Source organism: Zonotrichia leucophrys, chromosome 3 (genome assembly GCF_028769735.1).
Source record: "Zonotrichia leucophrys gambelii isolate GWCS_2022_RI chromosome 3, RI_Zleu_2.0, whole genome shotgun sequence".
Classification (NCBI taxonomy): Eukaryota; Metazoa; Chordata; class Aves; order Passeriformes; family Passerellidae; genus Zonotrichia; species Zonotrichia leucophrys.
Genome location: NC_088172.1, coordinates 44,480,501 through 44,502,653, shown reverse-complemented (window position 1 = coordinate 44,502,653; position 22,153 = coordinate 44,480,501). Strand labels below are relative to the sequence as shown.

Genomic DNA, 22,153 nt, shown 5'->3' with positions numbered 1-22,153 from the left:
CTTAATAGGTGAAACTGAGTAATAGGTTTCACTCTATTATATGGTATTTTACGCTGAAATCCAATACAATAGTTTAATTTTTCAGAAATTCTAGCTAGTGTACTTCCATGTTAGAGCTCCTTATACCTTGACAATGGCTGTTATAATCACCAGGCTAATCTTCTAAAACTTTTGTATTAAAGAACACTCACATACTGACCATTTCTTTAGAAAAATGTTTTATTAAATGTTTTTTAAATGAGTTAAGATATTGGATGTATTAGATTTGATCGATGGGATCAAATATTCTCTTACAAACTTTTTATCGTTTTGGTGGGGTGAAGATACTGGAGACTATCTAAATCTTACCAGCAGATTATCCCTCTCATATTAATGAACTGCAAGCAGAAAGTTATCTTGTACATGTAGCATTTACCTTGCCCATCACTGTGTACTATTGGGGTTTTCCCCCCCATGTGAATAATTTGTTTTCTTTTACGCTCTATCATCAGTATTGCTGCTTTTACTGCTTGTTTCCTTATCTCTCTGTTGTTTCCAGTGAGTGGTGTGGGGTCCTTGAACTGGGGAGTATCATTCCTAGGTACTCCCCAATTCAGGGCACTCCTCCTAGTAAAGGGATAATAGTAAAGGGACAATACCCTCAGTTGTAGAGACACTTCCTTGACTGCTCTAACTTGAGCAGATGCTGCTGCCTGTAAGGACAAGCCCCGTGACATTCCCTGCAACACTGTGCAGATACTTGGTGCAGCTGGTCCACATACTGTCATTTTGGTAGTTCTACTCCTATAACTTATAGTGATACAGCTGCAAAGGCAGGTCTGTTTGGATCCAGAGAAATCAAATCCTGCTTTGATAGGAGGCTGAAGGGAGTGCCAGTGAACCCAGCCCCAAAATACCAATGTCTTAGCAAGAATTGCACTGGCTGCAGAAGTTAGCTTGGAAAGTTACCTCCACACATCCACAGGATTTAAGGAGATATTTAAATTTTGCTAATAATGATGGGAAAGCTAGTTCTACATACCCCAGTCATTCTGAAATCAGGACCTAGCTAGACAGAGAAACATATTTGCACAGGAGTACTTTAGAGCCATTCTTCATACAGATGTTCTATACAGCCTATTTAGAAAGAAAAGCTGTAAGTATTTTCTACAAAAAAATACAGTGAAAATAGGGTGCAGTGTTAGATTTGTCTTAATGTGGTAGCTGGTACTTTTCTCACCTGTTCAGTACCATATATTATGTTCAGAGGTTTAGAATTCTCAAGAATTGCGTGCATTAACCAATCAAAACTTGTTTTTCTGTGCAAGGTCTGTGGCAGTCACTGATTGATAAGCCATAAAATGTTCATTCCTTGCCCGGAGCTTCTGATGAGAGCTGAAGATTATACCATTTAACTCTCCTAACCACTGCAGCAGAGCATTAAGCAAAATTAGAATACTTGGAATGATATTTCATCCAAATATGGTTTCTTTGGGGTAAAACAAGCTGTTAATTTGCATATTGTTGGTTTTGCTTACTCCTCTGTATGTGAAGCTATAAGTGATCCTAGGACTGAGAAAACAATTACACTTTTCTCCAAGTCAAGCAAAGTGAAACACATTCAAAAGAATCACAAAAGTGGCTGAACTGCTACGCACTAAAGAAATGCTCAGAATGGAAACCAAAATAGATTTTAGTGATTAACAGAAAAGATGAATACAGCTTCTTGACGTGTTTGGTCTTCATCTCAAAGATGAAATAGTACATGAAGTACTACCAGATTTCAAAGTATACTGCAATACCGGGAAAGGCGGCATTGGGATCTCTGTGCCTGGAAGAGGAAAGGTAAAGCTACATTCAGGTCTTTCCCCACTGCAGAACACAATCTTCACCATGGTTTGTAATACAGGGAAAGAAAAGCCAGCCACAATATGGTATGCATTATTATAAAGCCACAGACAACAAATGCACAAGAACTCTTGGCGCTGTATAAGCAAGTAGGCTTTTTTTCTCATTCAGAGTTTGTAATGCTTGCTTAATGACTTAAATGCAGAGACTTCAGGTAAACACTGTGGGGATTTGGAGCTACCCTAAAAATAGACTGCAAAATACTACTCTTACAGAATGAGTATGTATCGTGGAAGACTCCTCTAATTAATAGCCCATAAAAGTTTAAATAAATCTGCTGGTGAGTGAGATGCCTCTCAAAGAGAAAGGAAAAGCTCTTGTTCCAACTTGATGGAACCATATCACCCTGAGGCTCTATCCTAGTTACCTTAACACATAGCTTTATAGTCTCTGAAAACTTTATAGGTAATCTCTAGATAAACTTCATAACAAAAAAATTTGGATCTGATGGGAAATCTAGAAGGATTATTTGTTTTTTTTTTTAAAACAAAAAAAGACTGAAACATCTAAACACTAAGATTAGGGTCTCTCTAAACAGATTATTAGTGAAATTATGCAAACAAATGAGATCCATAGGGATGCATTTTTTAGCAAGAACTCAAGACTTGGATAAGAAAAACAGGATGAATGACAAAAGTTCCAGGAATTCCAGGAAAGCCTTTACCAATTCAAGAAACCCTTTTAGACATATTAACTATAAAGATGCTGTCTCTGATTTATAACTGAGACCACAGAATACTCTCAGCTGGAGGAGACTCACTAGGATCATCAAGTCCAACTGTTAACTGAATGACCCATACAGAGATTGAACTCACAACCCTGCTGCTATTGCCACCATGCTCTAAACCACTGAGGTGGTCTCAGGGTCATCTCCTGGAGGCTGAGAATACTCTGGGGAAGTATCAGTACATGGGTGACTGCGCTGTTCCCACTGTTAAGGTGTTGGAAAGAGCATTATAGGCTACTTAGAGTTTAGATCTGTCTTTCTATAGACATTATGTTCTTATATCAACCATATAAAAAGACAATATCATAAAGGCTTACATCTCATAAACCACACAGGTAATCATGGTTTTTGTAAAAAAAAGTGTTCTCTTTGTCTTTACTTTGCCAGGTCCTTTGTATCACAAGTAAATAAGGAAAGAACTGCCAACTCTAAATTGTCTGTAAGCTGTTTTCAGGTAATGTTGCTTATCTAGCAAAGACACAGTTAGGAAGACCTGCCATACAAAAAAAAATGCAAATGGATCTGTAGGTGTTGTCAAGTATTTACTATCATCTGAAAATATAAAAAAGTGTTGGAGATCTTTCTGAATTAGAACAGCATAATGAAGGTAGGGAGGGCTCTCAAGCCCTTCTTTGTGTGGGAAAATCATGAAACTGTGTGAACAAAACTCTTCCTTATTTGTGAGTAACTTCCTCCCCTCTTGAAGATCACAGAAAAGATTCACTTCCTTTAGAAACAAATTCTGGAAAAAGTGGATTCTAAGGGGAGAATAAAACAGTTGGGGACAGGTATGAAGCAACCTACAGCGTTCGCTGACCTTGAAGTGTACGCTTTTGAGTATGTCAATACCAAGAATGAGAAAAGGTAGCTTGTAATGCAAGGAAAAGTGACTCAAATCCACTAAAATGGAAAAATGGTAACTCAAAACAGACTTGTCAAGATTGTTACTAGATTAAATCAATAAGATATTGAGTATTTCATTATACCTTTAGCAGGTACTAGGGTCTTCTGCCATCCCAAAGAAGAAATTTCTCTGTTTTTTTCCTACCCTGTACACGGACCAGCTCTTAGAAAATTCTGTTCTCTTTTTCTGCAGTCATATACACATTGAAAGTAAAAAAATAGCAAATAAATCCTCCAAAGTGTGAAGGACATTGCCCTTTTTCATGCAGAACTAATCTGCATCATCCAAACAGAAGATCCTTCTCTGATGACTACACTGCTCCTGGGATCTCAGAACTCCAGAGCCAAGAAGACAGAGGCTCATTACCACACAAATTTCCATTGACTGTAGCAGACTAACTGCAGCATCTAGAGCTGTTTCTAAAGGGGCTCTTGCTGCTCACTGTCCTTCAGCAATTAGGGATTCAAATTCTTTTCTATGCTCCTGTGGTGACCTCATCAACAAAATCTGTAAACTTATTATAATTAAGAAAATCATAACATGCCAGAAGGACCTAATAATTTGACATTCTAAACTGCAAGCTTGCCAATAAATAAATGTTACGACCAAGCAGATCTTATCATCTTGGCTCCCTCTCAGCAGGAGTTTGCATCAGACTGTTCTGTCCCTACAAATGGCACACAGTATATGTATATATTTTCTTGTTTCCTGCCTTTGAATCTGCAATGACAATTCAAGGACCTTGCCAGATATTTTCACAGATTCCAAAATAAGGCCTCATTAATGAAAGCTCTTTTCTCCACAGCAGAGAAGTGTGCAGCATGTTCAGCAATCTACAGGTTTGATGCACATTCTTATGGAAAATTTTGAAAAATTTGGTTCTCTTTCCCAGAAATTTCCAGAAACACCAAAAATTATCTTGGATTAAAGTGTACAAGGGGGATCAGCTTGTATTCTAGAATAAGGTTTATATGGCTTTTTGTTCTTAAGTCTCAAGGACAGCCCTAACAAAATTCTTTCTGCAGCTGTTTATAGACAACTCGGTGATGTCCTGGAGATCAGTTTTAAGTGGTTATGAGGCAGGAATCAAGAAGATTACTTTAAGTACCTTTTCATATTTTGCTATCAATTTTCTAGAAGTACTTAGTCAGGAATCCTTAAAATATAAGAAAATGTTACAGTATGAGGAATGCTTGACTTGGGGAAAATAGTCAAAGTTTAAAACTAGAAGACATTAATCTTGCATTCCTTGTGCTTGGGACACCTAGTGGAGAATGTTTTTACAGAAGAAGAAAATATAGAAAAAAAAAAGCAGCTAAAGTCCTATGTGTAACCTGCTGCAGCAAATTTTCCCATGGAGCATATCGACTCACCTCTGGTGCACCAGTCACTACTTTAAAAGGACTGTAAGTTCTGCTGCTACTACTGAAGCTAGGAAAAGAGTAAACAACATGAAAATATATAATATTTACCAGTGTTGTTATGGTTTATTATTTATATTACCATATGGCCTAGAAGCCCAAGTTATAGACCTAAAATCATCGTGAGAAAAATTCGAAATTTGGGAGAAGTTTCACATTTTTTTACTACAAAGGTCATAAGCTGCTCATCTAAAATGCCTCAGCCATCCTGTATTCTACATTATTTACTAACCCTGAACTTTCATTAGCTTGAGCAGAACTGTGAATCATGTTTCTTTTAAAAAGGTACAAAGAATTATTTAATTTTCTTCAATAATAACAGACTGATTAGTTTGCATGTTAAAGTTGTGCATTCTCAAATCAACACAATGTTTGTCAGCTTTCACAGAATGTTTCTCAGTCTAGTGCATACGTGTTAGAAGTGCTCTTGTTGGTAAGACACAGGCAGAAATCATCCTTTCCCCACGATAGCAGCCATTGTCATAGTGATTCAGACCAATTCACCTCATCCAGTACCCTTTCTGACAGCGACCAGCATCAGAGAAAAGGGCAAGAAACCATGAAATTGGCAATTATGGAATTATCTTTCAATAGGTAAAGTTGCTTCTTATATCTGAATTTAGATGTGAAGTGCCCCAAAGCTTGAGCATCCACAGAAATTGTGCTAAACTTCTGACTCATTTTGCTTCTTATGGCAGCAAGTTCTAGGCTGCTCAAATGTATTACTGTACTATTATTGTATAAGCTTAATTTCAACAGCATTTCCTTCTGCTTTTAATTTTCTTGCACTTCTGCTCTGGAAATGTAAAACATAATAAGAAGTTTTTGCGGCTGCAATTTAAGCAGCTCCCGTATTTGTGCTCAAAGCAAACACAAACCATGTTTCTGTGCTCCTAGGAGAAGTGAAGAGAAGCACATAACATAAAATCTTAAGAAAATAAAAAACAACTTTACATCTAGCTACATCTCTTTTCTACTCTCTCACAATTATAGTATACATGCATTCATATATATGTGAATATTTATTTCTAATAAACAGCCAACATCACAAGCGCATAAACTCACACGGACATAAATGTTCAGCCTTCTCCATTGCTGAATTCAGTTTTAAACACAGAAAAGCAGTTTCATTAGCCCTTGAAGAGAACAGTGAAGGAGAAAATGGAAAAAATAAAAAATTTAATGTACATTGCTGAAACTGCCTAACAAATTTAGCCACGTATTTAGTCATTAAATGCAACTGAAGAAATGTGGATCCTGCAACTTCAAAACCACCAGCTCAATTGTTTGGAAGCTCACTAACAGAGGATCCACTGACTGCAGAGCAAAGCAAATAGAAAACCCCCAAGACAATCAAAAATTCATATATACAGCGCAAGTCCCTTGAAGACAATATCAAAAATCAAAACCTACCCAAGTAACAAAGGAAAAAAAGTAGAAACTCTGCAAAGGAATGATGCCTCTATATGGTACAGCACTGAATGGATCTTTTACAAAGGTTGATGCATTGGGTAAAGTTGTGTTAATGAATTTACTTATTGAGCTGCCCTTGTGGAATACACACTAAAAATACAAGTACTGAAATCAGTGCACCCAATTTACAGGAAAACTAATATAAATTGTATAGATACATGTAACATGCTCATAAAACAGAGTAATGTGCAGCAACTATTGTATCTTACAAGGAAAGAAAAAAATAGCTGGGACAGCTACTGATACCTAATAACAATTTAGTAAGAGAACCCCATTCAATTACTACATAAATCTGTAACTTTATCCCCAAGAGTTCAGTTGTTCTCACCAGACACTTTCAAACAAAACAAAATGTTCCTGAGAGCCATATCAAACACTGGCTGAAATTCCAGGAAAGACTCCCATTGACGTGAGTAGCTGTTGAATGGAGAACAGGAATTATTAGATCTGTTCTCTTTGAAGATACTGCAAAACTTAGTATTTATGGTTAGTCCTATAAAGAGCCAGTATTTAAGAAACCAGTCCTCCTTAATGACAAATCACACCTCCAAATTGCTTTCACAGTGTGATACCCTGGAGCTATGCAAGACCCTGAGCTGTCCTTCAGTGTTTTGCCACCAAAAATATTGCCAGTAAGTACTGTTCTGTTTCCACCTGCAGCATACTCTAAATGAAGGTAAATAAGGCATTCATGCAGGAAATTAACACATGGCATAAAATAATACTGAGCTTCAGGGTGAAAGCTAGCATCATGTCAGAGCGAAAATCAGAGTGTAACAGTATGTGTGCAGTCCCAAGCAGGGGCTTTGTAAGGCAGCTCAAATCCCTAATAAATGTATTGACAGATCAGGCACACAAACTAAAATTAACATGCTGACCCTTGGGCTATGGCTTGAAAAACCACAGATTATTTTTCTTAACTTTACCTGATTTTTGTAGTATTCATGTGTTCTTATAGTGTATTTTGTTAAATTGTTTGCAAAATTCACATTCAAGTTTTTAACTAAACTATCTTAATATATCCTTCACAATCTATGTAGGTTTATAAGAATTCGGATGCAATTCCTGCTTCTAGTACCAGTCTGTGTGGGTCTTATTATTTGAGGTAGGGAGGGAGAATCAAGGTAAATCCAAAAGTCTATGGGAGCCTCAAAAGCGAGGCACAGAGTTGAGCTGAAGAGTTGAAGTAATGTAAAATACTTTGCACAGCATCCTGAATGGGTAACAAAAAGATGACTAGTGAACCTTCTCTCGTTCAGACTCCATCAGATGCCAAAATATCCTCTAAGCTTTATATTTTGGTTAACCCCAAAAATTTCCATAGTCCATTTGAAACAGATTAGCTGGGATTCCATCACCAGAGTGCTTGAGGTATTTCCTCTTTCACAAGATTTCCTACTTTCAGATTCAATTCTGGTAAATCATCAGCCCTGGCTCTTCCTTGGATGGCAACTTCTTACACAGTTTAAGGTGATTTTAAACTGTGTCTGTGCCACTGGCACGACAGCCTGGTCACCCATGGGTATCAGTAATACCCACACAAGACTATGTTAATATTCAGTGCACGAATAATTCATTAGGATGTTTTAAACTTCCAGCAATGTACATTCACAAACTAGTCTGCAGTCAGACTACAGCACAGGAGTCACATGGAAGAAAGCTGAGTATTGGTAGCAACATTCACAGAAAAACGTAAGAAACAATTTGAGAACTAATTTGGAGTTTAACTTAAAAAAAAATCTATGGACAGATTTTTGCCATTAATGCAGATGACAAAAGATGTACAAGCAGTAACATCATTAGAGAAGCTGCAAAGAAGTTGCCGGTTCAAAAAGGTGAAAATTTCAGGAGAAATGCTTAAGAATGGAGAAAAAAGAGCTGTTGTGGACAGGAATAAACTTGCTATTCCTGATACAAGAGAAGGAAGAAAAGGTCAGGGTGAACAGGGGGTCACTTAACCAAGCCAAAAATGCAGAGTAGGTGTTTTGGATGATGCAACACTATAAACCAACCACTAGGCAAGGAAGAGGACACAAAGAACCTTGTGTTTACTGATACTGATGCATGGGGGCCAAAAGCAACAGAAAGCAACAGAAAGAATATTTCTCTCCACATGTGGCTCAAACTGCAGAGGAGACGCCTGGGGCTGGGGTGGGGGGAGTGGGACACTGCATCCCTCAGCCAACTGACCTCTCCAGTATGCTGCATGAGGGAGCTTAGGAGACAGAAAGTTTGGGGCCAGGCCAGAGCATCATTGTACAAAATGGTTTCACTGAGCCAAAACTCTCCATGGAACAGCTGGTCGTATTTGCTGCATCCCTGTACTGTGAAGCAGAAAATCCAAGTCTACTGCCTGCTGTTTTATAAGGAAAGCTCTCTGTAAGCCGTTGGCACTGTATTTGGGCTTTGCTCTATCAATTTGCTTAGGTTTTCAGGAGGACAAAAAGGGGCAAAGCACAATAAAACAAAGATCCTGAAGAGTAAATGGAAGATGTCTGGGAGTTTACAATGAAGAGAAACCTGGGGGAAGAGGAGAGGATGAAAAGGGGGAAGAGGTGAAAAAAAACCTTATGTGGAATCTGATTCATCACACTATTTTCCTGTTAAGGTTATAACAGTCTCCTTTATTTTAATATATTCAGGAAATTACTTTATTTCAATCAGAATTGTCTTGGGCTGAAATGACAACTGCTAATGGCAGTCTATAAAACCCAGACGTTCCCTCTGACTCATTATATATATTTATAGGGGAAAGCAGAAAATCATCCATCTATTGGAAGTCATTGCTGTCTCTTGGCCAGGCAAACATTCACCAGCCAGCAGCATGGAAACATCCTCCAGGAGCCCCAGCTTCCCTGGTCTGAGCAAGGAATTACTCCATGGGTCCAATATCTCAATTCTCTGGTTTTTAATTGACAAGTTATAGCCTTCCATCTGCCTTCAGGAAATACTCTAATAAATAAGTTCATTAGGAAGATTTTTACAAAAAAGGTATCTTCCAAGGAAGATAAGGAAAGTAAAACCTTGTGTTTTAGGGGGTATCTGTTAATAAAGGCTAAGAAGACAATTTTCCATCCAAAAAAGCTGATACTCTTTCTAGGAATACTGTCCAGTCTGGGACAGAGATGTGGACTGAACTAGATACAGTGTTTCTATTCTTCCAATAAAGCAATTCTGTAAAAGAGTGAGTATAAATTTTCCTAGAGGATATGAAAAAAGTGCTCAGTGAAGAAAATTACTTATTGCCCTTATTATCTTGTATTCTTCTTCATCTCAGCCCTTTTTGTTAAAGTAACACTATGAATATTTCAAGGCTACCAATTACAGAAAAAAATGTAAGGTTGTTGCATCTAAACACAGCCAAACACAGAACAGTGTTTGACTGCAGTAAATCCAAACAAAAATCACAGAATCAGCTGGGTTTGAAAAGATGTTTGAGATCACTGAGTCCAACCTATGACCCAACACCATTAGACCATGACACTAAGTGCCACATCCACCTCTAGGAACAGTGACACTATCAGTAATTACAGGTAAATGAGTTGGCTGTTGCCCTATACTGAAGTACAGCTTTGTACAGCATAAAACTTTTGGTGGATACTAAATCTTCCAGTTGAATATTTTTTTTTTAAGATAGAGAGTTATTATTTCTTGACATTATCTTTAAAACCTAGTATGTAATTTAAAAGGCTTGTTGTTACAATTTTTTGAGGCTTTAATAGGGTCTTGTGGCTGAAAATGTTGCAACACACCAGATAGATTATGCAATTCTTGTTCTTAGTAATGCTAACCAGTATTGTCTCTCAATGCAACAGAGAGAATATCCCTTAAAAAACACAATTTCTGTAGATGTCTAAGAGACTAGAAAAAAAGCAAATAAATAATATAACTTGAAAATGAAATTGACATAAGAACATGTTGACTAAGTGTTTGTGCCTCACACCATTAGGTCACAGCAATCCCTTTAGACAGCTACAATGTACCTTTATTTGTTTTGTATTATTTTATTAACTAACCATATTAGTGCTGTATTTTGGGTCATTTATAAAATTTTACCTTTCTCCAGTGCACCTTTTGTCACACAAATAAGATATTTTTCATTTCAAATGCAACAACTATTCAGTGATTTTTTTTCCTTTCTTTTTTTCCCCCCTTCTCTTGCTTTGGCTTACTACCCAAGTTGTGTAGGTTGTTGTGTTTTTTCCCCCTTTCATCTCAATATCTAAATGCAATAATAGAAGTAATTAATGTTTAGCTGTTTAACTTCGATTTTATGCAGAGCAGACATCTGATGATCAAATCCACCCAATGTCTGCAATTAGAGCAACTTGTGCAGCTGCGCTCCCTCTTGCTAGCTGGAAAGCTCTTCCCTTTTGCTCTGAACCGATTTGTGATGCACTTGATGTACAATGTTCTATGTACAGCTTTGAAATAAATGTGGGATATTATCCTATCTTCAAGGCCAAAACAGAGAAAGGCTGCATTAAGCATTTAGGTGGGATAAGGAGGGAGGGAGGGAGGGAGGGAGAGGAAAATAAAATGAAAAGGCAATGACTGCAGATGCCCAGGCTGTATGTGGCACTGGAAAATCATTGTCAGCTTTGCTGTCACTGTCACACTAAACTTCCCAGATGTTCATATCTGGAAATGTCACAAAATGTCATGGCATAAGTTGCTGTATTTTGTTTTCTGTAGAAAGAGTGAACAATAATAAAACAGCCTCAGGAGTGTATGGCTAGCCAACAACAGCTTGTAAAGGTCTCAGTAAAACAGCATGTGTGCACATTCTGGAAAAGAAGCAAACATCAGCTTCTTTTCTCCTTCCTTTCTTCTTCTTTTGTTTTTTTAACTAATAACAGAGCTTGAGCTGATAGAAATTTAACATTTAAATTAAACACAAAGAAAAAGCTCTTACGCAGTCTTCTCCTGATCTCAAAGCTGCCTTTGTCCACGAGCTAAAATGCTGATGTCAGATTAGTTATTGACAGAGCCAGAACAAATTCATTCCATGTTCATTTATCTTCTGGAATTTGATGTAGTGCTCTACAATTAAAAGCAGAAACCTCTGTGAAATAAGCTCTTCATTGCTGACATCAGTGTGGGAGAAAGATTTGTATTTTAAAGCAAGATCTTTCAAAGCACAGATTTTATCTTCTCCACAAGGTTTGTGGTTTTGAGTGAAGTCCAGGTCAGGTTCTCTCTGTAATCTTCTTTAGCACAAATTACTTCCGTTTGCTTTTCAGAAAGCAAAACCAACTATACACACATAAATTCAACAAGACACCCTCCACTTAACCATTAAGATTAAGCATTATAAAATGGTATGTGTAGTCTATACATCCAAGTAAAACAACTTTGGATAAAATGATTTAGGCTTCTTTACAAAAGAAAATAAGAAAGGAAATCAATCATCTGTTTTTCTGCTCATAGAACTCAATGCAGATCCAGAAGCTACAGTTAAAATCCTTTCCTTACAATCCTGCTCTCGCATGTAATTAAGTTCACTGTAATACGTGAATATTACAATGCTGTGACCTACTTACAAAGTCAGAACTGTCAAATGGCTAAAAGTGACCCGCTCACTTTCACATTGATTTTTACTAAGTCACTAAGTCCCTTTGCTCTTTTGTCAATCATGTGCTTCTGCTTTATCTCCACACCATGTGTGGGGCACACACACTCATGCCTTTTTATAACAATAGCATGACAGCTACAGAACAGAGGTGGGCACAAGGAACTAATCAAGAATAAATGTTGAGCCACAATTATTTGTTTTCAAAGATATATTTTCGCCAAGACAGTGCCTTATTTCAATGTCTATTTTATATATGCCAAATGACTCAGATGTCATCATTTAGTCTTGTAGTCCTTGGTGCATTAGTCTAATGTAACATCACTGAGAAGATGTATTCACCTTTATTTGAAGGACAGGTGGTAGCCGTACTTTGGTCAACTGTAAATGTTTTCACGCCACATCTCTTTTTCATCACACTTTGCTTTATTCTAATGGTTGGCTCTACTTTAATTCAGTGTTTTATTCTTTGGTTATCTCAATATTTTATGAATGTTAATGAGCAATCAAGCTTAGAATATTTAGATGCTTTTTAGTTATTTTATTAGATGCTATGTTTCAAAAGAGAGGTGAACTATTCTGTTTATTTAATAGAAGCATATCACCAAGTGACAGATTCTGCACATCATTCTGGTCCTCTCTGCTGTCATCTGACGACTGAAGATTTTACCTGGAAGCAGACATTCATCATCCACCATTTCCTTAAACAGTAGGCTTTTCCTCCCACACTCAGTAAATCTATAGGAATGGCTGCCAAACCCCTTTAAAACAAATTATATTCGTATTACAAAGGGGAAACAGACTTTTATAAGGTCAGATCTGTCTCCTTAATTTTTTGTTGTTATTATCTCCATCTTTCCACCTCTTCTTAAATTCTGGGCTGAACAAGAGGCTGTAATTCCACTGAAGAGTTCTCCTCACAACCATTCTGACACCTGGTACCACCTGGCTTCTCAAACTCACAGTGCAGCTGCCTGCGGTGCTGTTATGTTAACCCATTGCTGAGGTGGCCAATGGGAGGCTGATTAAAGGCACCGGTCCTGATGTATGCATTTGCCAGTTGCAGCATGTACTCTGCATGTTTTCTGCTGAGAAGGGGTGTGGGGCCTCTCAGATGGGAGTAGATGATCATCCTGAAGTGGATGTGCTTGACTGCAGCATAGAGCAGGGAGAACACACAGTAAGCTAGGAGCATCCAGCAAAATCAACAATTAAAAGGCTCCTGAAACAAGGGAACAGGCTCAAATCCAAACCTCAGAGCTGATGATAAAAAAGATGCACAGAGGTTTCACAGAAGTTCAGAAGAGGCAATGCAGAACTCACTGCTCCTCAGAGAGGTGATGAAAGTTGCTGGAATCACAGCAGGACAGAATTCACTCAACAATCACAGCAGGCTGCGAGGGGTAAGAGATATCTGCTGTCAGACCTTTTATTTTAATTCATCTTGATCAGTAAGCCTTGAATTTTCTCTGTTTCAAGAGCTTTTTACCTTTAGTGGTTTTGGGTTGTTCACTTGAAAGAACAGATATGGACAGATCTCCATGACAGAATCAACTAAGTTGTCAGAAAACAGAGAAAATGTGCATATCACTTCAGACTGTTCATTATAAATATCTTCCTCTGCTTGAGCTCAGTTACTTTGCATTTAGCAACTTTCACAAACACACTCCTGGCAAAAAGTTAGGTAGTAGCCACGGTCAATTCTATATAATGGAATGGCACAATTCCACTTTCCTTTTTCCACATAGGTACCTCTCTGGAGGACTTGCAGCTGTATGTTGTACAGACTATTTTAGGGACCTAAAGAGCTAGGTTTTCAGGGAGGGATTAGCTTACATCTACATCTAAAGACTGTATAATGTGACTCCTTGAAAACATGCATAATTCCCAACATACGAACTTCCAACAGCAGATAATGTCAGCAGGAAGGTGATGCAGCATTACAAGAGTACTTATACCACTGCCAGGAGAAAAAAAAAAAAAAAAAAAAAAAAAGCCAACAAAAACCCAGAACCAACCAGATGAAGAAAAAGAGTAAAAAATAATGCAAGCAGAAACACTTCTAAGAAACAGTTTTGTGTTAATATACCCCATGTGGCAATAAGCGTTGACATAAGCATGAAACTTCTAACTCAACCTCTCACTTTGTTCCAGCTTCTACTATGCTATTTAGTACACTGCCTAACAATTAAGATGTTATTTCTATTTTATGTTCTAATGGATGAGTAGGCAATAGCTTATTTCATTAAATGAACAATGGAAGTGCAGTGCCTGGAGTCTCCTCAACATTTCTAGGTATTTAAAAAACTGCAGGCTTTTCTTCTTGCTTGTCAATATCTTCTTTAAGGAGGGGAATGACTTTCAGGCTTTCAGTGTACTTGAATACAGTTGTCTTCATTTTTTAATATCAATACTATTGAAGCTGCATCTGTCTATATTTATTGAACTGAAAAAGCCTGGAGATACAAAATTTCTAGTACAAGAATTCTTATCTCTAACTCATTTTCAGAATTTGTTTCTTGGTATACAGTATTTACTTCTTTGCATCTCAGATTCTTTGCTTGAGTTGTTACCTGTTCCCTTAAGCTTTCTAACAAATTAAAGTGTTGTACCAGTACCTGAGGCAGAGTTTCCTGATAAAGGCAGTCTACTGCGTCCTTTAAGATGAAGATAGAAAAGCTTTTTTCCAAAACACTAAAGTTTGCAAATCTACCTAGGTGCTACACAGTATCTTTATAAAACATTTTATTTCAAAGAAAAGGGCTGTTTTTTTGAAGACAGCTTCTGACATTCAAAACTCCAGAAAGTAACTAAGAATCTAATTTCTAATTTCTTAGACTGAAAAGTTCAATTTTTGATTTAAAATACCATTTGGTGGGTGGGGGAATTTATCTATTGCAATGCAATAATACATAAAACCAAAACAATATTACAGAATTATTTCATTCTATTTCAAGCCAAGGACACTCTAATATTGTGGAAAAAACTAAAAACTGTTGATTTTTTATCCCAATTTTGGACATTATTATCTTTAATGCACTTCTGTTTTTCAGAAGATCAAATAATTATTTTTCATTCATACTTTTCTCTAGCTATAGAATCTTTGAAGGGCTCCAGGTCCCATTTCTCAAATCCTTTCTTATAGTACATTTGTTGAATGAGTAGATGACGACCAAACCTCAATATTACCTGTGGCTGTCCCTTATCAAAATCTTTGTTCTAAGAAAGCATTAAAGGTAATATAGTTCTTTTAATTTCTCATTTTATTGTTTCCAATACTTAGTAATATATCTTTCTTTCCCACCATGACTATATATCCTTATTGTCTGCTTCAGTCCATAGTGGCACACATGATGTTAATTCCTAAGAAACATTCCTGGCAATGTGACAGAACAACACAAACTACTTGCACTATTATTTTAGAGGTATTGGTTACTTCCATTTTAATGAGTTTCTAGGAATCACGCTGGAATTTCTATATCCATTTATGCTTCTGCACACATGTAGGGTAGGTAGAATTACACAACAGGAACTGATCAGTTCTGATGCAATCTTCAGTCGTGAAATTCGCACAGAAAATAGTATCAAGGATCCCGGACAGGCACGTGTTTCTTTTGGCTCTTCTTTCTTTTGCAAAATATTATAAACTGAGGATAGCCTGCACTATTTCCTCCTCCTTGAAAGGGCTAAAGCTGAATATATTATTAAAAGCCTGTAAAACTTTGTACTAAAAACATACTTCCAAAAAGTTACAAAAGTGAAAATGGTTCCTTTCTGTCAAGGAGGACTACAGCTCTACTGTATGATTCTGTGACCTAAAAATTTCTCAACAAAATGAGAACATAATCCTATAGTCTCTTTTTCTTTTCCCTTCTTTAATTGCAAAGCTATTTATTTTTCTACAGAGACTGGTTAGAGGCACCAAACCAAATGTCAGCCTCCCACATGGATGCATATTTATGTGCAGTCTTGGGGTCACTGTGACACATCCTGTGCTCAGCTCAGTTATTCAGCAGAAGCCATCTGCTTCAGCCCTAACCTCCCTTAGACTAAAAGTGGTCAGAGCTGGGACCCAACACCTGCTTGGACAGCATATGCTGGAAGGCTTCATTACTTTACAAGTGTGAGATTCATCTGTGGATTCCTCACTTTCAGATGACAAGCTTTATTTAGTGATCGTTACTGACAATTCCGACATGTGCTTTTCATAATCCAAAGCTTGAAGTGAATACAGAGCTGCTAGTTTTAAGAACTTCAGGTCACTGTTTTAAGCTGCAACTTAAAACAGTGCTACTTGTGTTTTTCTCCTTAAAAATTATAATTTAGGTGATCCTACACCTCACTTTAATCCCTCACACAGCTGCAACATGACACTTAGTACATTTACTCTTTTGTTTCTTATTTAGTAGGAGGCCTGAGTTCCCATGTTTATATATATATAACAAAAGCAGAAAGTAGTGGAAAAAGATATGTAGGTCACTAAGAAAATCCAAGATCTACAGGGAATATTACTGGGAAAAATTTTCCTCCCCTTTTTTTATTGGGCCATTCATCTAAGTAAGGCTACTGGAACAAAGGCTCTTGAAGCAGTAAACTGGTCACAAGAATCCATCAATTTAACTGGAGTGCAGAGTCTCTTCCCAATAAATCAACTAGGGGGAAAAAAAAATGATACACATTTTCTTACCTTTGAATACTCTAACTCTGCATTTGTTTGAGCAATGCTTAAGGTAAGGATAGCCTTTGTCACTCCCTGATCAGGCTCAGCTCCCCAGCTCTCACAAATCACATTAGGACTTTTCCTCCTTCTGTTCTCTCATTTTCCCCAGACACCACAGTGTCCCAGGATGTGCTGCAGGCTGATGTGTTTCTGCCATGTGTCTTTTCACATCTCTCTGATGAAGTTCTGAGAGAGTTAAGGAAAATCTGGCTCTGCTAGCCCCACATCAACATAGCAAAATGCATCCAATTTCTGGTGTCTTTGCCCAGGCAGATTGACTCAAACAGAGAAGAGACCATGACCTTTCCATTTCATTCTTCCTCACTGCCATGACACAGCTGAGCTGGCCTATTCATCGGAGCATTTAAGTATGTGGTTTTAGTTATATACATGCTTTGCTGAGTCCTAGCCTCTATAATTATGGCAAAAAAATTAACAATTGCCTAGAATACAGTTGTATTTTCCACAAATGTCAAAGGCATTTCTAACCCTGGATGGGTGCTCTTTAAAGTGTCAAATAAATCTAAAATAAATACACATTACTAGAATCAAAAAAAAAGAAAAAAAATAAAATACATTTGTCTTCAACCAGAGCAGTTACTCCAATAAAATCAACATTCAGGTCCTTTCACTTGTCCTCAGAAAGAGGTTTTTTCATCTATGCGTACTTGGGAAATTAGCAGAAAAGGAAACGTTCTAATGTAAATCTTACATTGTAGCTTTTTTCCTCACATTCTTAATTCAAATTGGTAACACAAAATAGGTCATTGAATGGACACTAAGGGCCATGCAGTACAGGGAAAAAGCTCTGCTTTAAAAAATAAACAATACTCTTTTACATCTATTACCTATTCCTACAGAGGAAAAAAACCCAACTCTCTCCACCCATACTCCCCCAATATACTCAAGAGATACAAAACAAAACACCCTAATGTTTCCAAACCAATGAAAAAACAACACCCAAATGAATTAGCAAACAGCTTTTATTTAAATCTCAAGGGAAAAAAATAAAAGCAGTAAGATTTCACACTTTTGAGCCCTTAAATGCACCCTGTATGAAGTCACTACAGTCAATTTTGTGCTACAGTTTCACTGACCTAGTGAAAGCTCATGCTTTTAGATTTAAAATATCTTCAATTTCCATATTTTTTTTCCACCCAAGGACAATGTATCACACAAAAGATGGAAAATCTCTCATTGCTTTCAACAGTTGAAAACTCACAGAAATGAAGCAGTTGGTTACACTTATCCATTGTTGCTAAGTAGTCACACTGTGGCTATCCATTACTTGCCTTTTAGAGGCACTTAATCCTCATTAGATTCATAATCAGATTTCTTTTTCTTCCATAAGCACTATATTCATTCTACAGTTCAAAAGATCACAGAAGTAAACAAACACTTTCAAATATTTTTAATTATCTCTGACTTCCAGAGGATTCAGAGGAATTGATCAGGATTGGTCAAATGAATCACTAAATTTAAGAAGTACATAAAAGTGCTGAAAATCCTATAGGTAAAAATAGTTATTAAATAGAGAAGCTAGCTTATATAAATTACACATAATTTTGATATACCTAATAGAAATAGCCTTCAGGCAAAGATATTAAAAAATTTCTATGGTTTTGCTCAAAAATATTCTCTTGTTATTCCATACAAAGTACTTACACTAAAGGTAGGGATCATTAGGTGACAACTAAAAATAATTTTTTCATAAAGTGATATCTCATTATGCCTAGTCACAGTAACATATTACACCTGCAACTTTACTTTCAAAGAAACTTCTTGAAAAGGAAAAATTTGCAATAGTACCTAATTAATAAAGGTCATTCACTTCTTCATAAAGATAAATTTAGCAAATCAAGGGAAGCCCTATATTCTCTTATGTGCACAACCACAATTAAGTTAATGAGAACTTAGAAGAAATACATAGACTAAATCATGTTTAGTTGATTCAACAGAACAACATTTCATGATTCTAGAGGTACCAGAAACCAGGAGCCCAAGAAATCTTAGACAGTACTGGGAATATGAAAATATATTCTCTCTGCTGCAAAAACTTATTGATGAAAAAGACTAGAGTTTCCCAGTAACAATTCCAAATCTTTTGTAGTAGAGATATACCACCACATAAATTGACTGAGATTAAGCAGTAATCAAATGGTATTTCCCCCTTATGAGAGCAGAGAAGAAATGGTCTTCAGTCAAGGCAAAATCAGCAATTAAGCATACTTTCAAGTACCCCAGTGAAGGCAGCAACAAAAATATCTGCAGAAGGGTTACTTCAAGCGCCAGAGTGGCCCTGAAGCATGCTGGACAAGGCAGGTACCTTGAACATGCACAAAAGCCGTGAAATAACCAGAAGCCAAGCTCCTATACCAGCCTAAAATGTATCAGGCTCTTACCCACCAGGTGAATCAGCTGCAGCCTGGTGCTGGTCTGTTAGAACCAGATGGGAGACAGGGAACCAGCTGAAAAACCTGGATTGATCTTTACACACACTGAGAACTGTGTGTCTGAATCATTTTGTGGAATGCCTCTTTTCCCACTGGTACCTCAAGCACAGTAAAATAAAAGTTACAAGGGGAACAATTTCATTTGACCCTTCAGTAAGAGCTTGGGAGGGGCCCATCTGCTGCCACAACAGGTGAATGGCAGCTTTGCCTTCATGTTTCACCATGGCTCCCACCAGTCAAAGTGACTCAGGTGAAAAAAAAAAAAGGAATAAGGGTAACGATAGTCATCCAACAATCTAAACCCAGATGCACCAGGTTGGAAATGATAAACCGTTGCTTATCATGTCAACAGCAACGACAAGGCTGTTTGCACCACAGAAAGGTAGGCGGTGGGTTGGTGGGGAAACAGAAGAAAGCTAACTAGAGGTAGTCACACTCCACTTACCTCAGTGCTCTTCTCAGCTGTAGCTTTTAATCTTAGCTTTGTTGCTATATTTTAGGTGTTTTTTATTTCCACCTGAATATAGCAAACCATGCAGCAAATAATCTGTGGTCATCCAGATCAAATAACTTCTGTAGGGTCGCAAAGTGGCTGAGGATACTTAAATCCTGAATGTAATGGATCTAGTGCTGGAAGAGTAATCTGAACAGTCAAACTGACATCTTTAGCCAGAAGCAGAGAAGAAGACTTTACCAAAGGATGCTCCAAAATCACTAGGTAAGTCATGTGGTGCAGTAATGGCCTGATTACCACTTGTGGCTTAAAATTTAGTGAATAGTTGTACTAAAATGTTCCTTTTTATCACAAAATACTAAAAAAAATAAATATAGAAACACAAAAAGAAGACTACATTAAAATTATGGGAACATTACAATATACATGGGAATATTTAAAATAATGTGAAACAAGTTATTTAGTTCTACAGTGAATACCACTCTTCAGGACAATCCATTTGTCAGACTGGCAAAAGCTAAAAACAAAGGGTGCAAACACTCCCCTCAGTAATGTTTTCAGAAGAGCTTCTATAAGCTAGGATACTTATCTATATTCACTCTTATTTATTTCCCTTTGAAAACAGCATCCGTTGCCTCACTCACCAAGGCTTCTACATTAACTTCAGGAAAAGCATAAAAAATTTTCAGAATTCAGATCCGAAGAGACTCTAAAACCTAGTAGTTGCACATGTCTCAAAAAAAAAATCATTTTGGCAGAAGGGAGTTATTTTCAGGAAGGTTTGGAGACTGTTTTCTGAAAGGCACATTGAATTGCTAACTAATTGCAGTCACATTATTTGCCATATCATCAATGGTGAGCATTTTATGGCTGGATGCAACTAGATTAATATCAATTAAAAAGATGAGGGCTTCCTTATCATGTATTTTTATTTAGTCTGACAGCTGCTTTCTGAATGGCACAGAAGGGTGCCTATGAAATAATAAACCAAGTGAATAAATAATAATAATAATCAGTACCCTCTCATATATTCTTTAGCTCTTTTATAGGTGATATACTTCATAAAGGAGGCAGTTCAATGATAGAGTTTAAATTCTGCCAGTTGTCATGCTTGAAGTTCCATCTCAAAACTAAGCAATCTGCACTGTCTGAACTGAAACAGGGCTATTGAAAGCAAAAGAATGAGGAAATACTGCTAGAAATTACCAGGTATGATTATAGAGATATTGCTGTGAAGCTGAAAAGAAGCTAAAAAAAGAAAGCAACAGAGGATCGAAAGGAAGGATAGGAAATACTAGAGGAAGGCTGAAACTGCCTCTGCCTTTTTCATCTAGCATTTTCTTATTTTTTGCTTTCCTGTGATTGCTGTACCTTTTGAGACCTTTGGGATAAATAATAGCCACTTACACAGCTTCTTTGTGTGTCCTGAAAAGTAAATAAACATTTAATCAATTCCAAATTTGTCACAAAACATTAATATTGCTTTTATGATTAAGGCTGCACTTCAAAACACTTTCAGCAATTGAGACGATAAAGCCCTACTGCCACTCACCAAACAAGACATACTTCAGCCTTGCATGAAGCTTCATCCCAACTCATGTCATGCAGAGCCTGCCAATATGCTTATACTGGATTGTTTTGCTAGGCAGGAATTCTTATGCTTTTGTTCCCACATTTTTCTCTTGAACTTTCAATTCGGGTTGACCTCGCTACTGACACCAACAATGCAACACTGGCAAGACAGGGAAGGTGAACTACGAAGTATTTTCATGGTAGATAACAAAGAAGGGAAATTGTAGAATTCCCCAAGCTTGCACAGACATCTTCTACATCAATTCCTTCTAAACACAAATGAAGCTGACAAGATTGATTCTCTGGCTGTCAATGAATTTTTTGGTTGTAGCTGCCTATCAAAATCCCCAGTAGAACATGCCAGTCTCTTGACAAGCAATCCAGAAATTATGACACGAAAACCTTTTAAACATCAATGGTTTTCTACGGTTTTGCTCAATTGATATTTTATGTTTGTTCTTAGGGTGTTGTTTGTTATGGGGTGCAGGTTTGGTTTTTGTTGTTTTCTTTTTCTGAATTCAAGGCGAGAGCATTTTTTGCAGTTGGGTTTCTGGCAATATTAAAAGTATTTTCTACATGGAAAAAAGCTGAAAAAGGAACTCCAGTATGACAGAAGTAGGAAAACTTCCTTGGGTTATTGCTAGAAAGGCAACCTTCCAGGACAGGTGGAATATCAAATGAAATTATGTCTACTCAAGATATAAAAAAACCCAAAGATTTTCCTGTCCATATAACTAAGCAATGTGGTATGCAATTACTGAAAGAAAAGAGTTAAGGAACGCGGAAAAAAAAGTCATTGTAAAACTTTGGTGCTGCTGTTGCCATATTTTAACGCGACTTTGCTTGTTTATTTATAGAAAGCAACTGTGAAAATGCACTACCCATTTATCAATGTGCACTTTGTTTTATGACTCCCAAGCAAAAGAACATCCTCAGCTTAGCTAGTCAACAAATAAGCAAGCCTGGATTT

At 37.1% G+C, this 22,153-nt stretch overlaps 1 protein-coding gene and 1 long non-coding RNA gene across 3 annotated transcripts in view; both read right to left on the bottom strand.

Annotated features, from left to right (window-relative positions):
* The window catches only part of NKAIN2 (sodium/potassium transporting ATPase interacting 2), a 525,151-nt gene that overhangs the window by 449,948 nt on the left and 53,050 nt on the right, over positions 1-22,153 (bottom strand). The gene's annotated exons all lie outside the window — the stretch shown is intronic.
* The window catches only part of LOC135444841 (uncharacterized), a 29,312-nt gene continuing 19,279 nt past the window's right edge, over positions 12,121-22,153 (bottom strand). Inside the window, exons 2-3 of the long non-coding RNA XR_010439311.1 lie at positions 13,238-13,378; positions 12,121-13,136 (exon numbers count right to left, since the gene is read on the bottom strand). This is a non-coding gene — a long non-coding RNA (uncharacterized LOC135444841). The remainder of the gene's footprint in view (positions 13,137-13,237; positions 13,379-22,153) is intronic.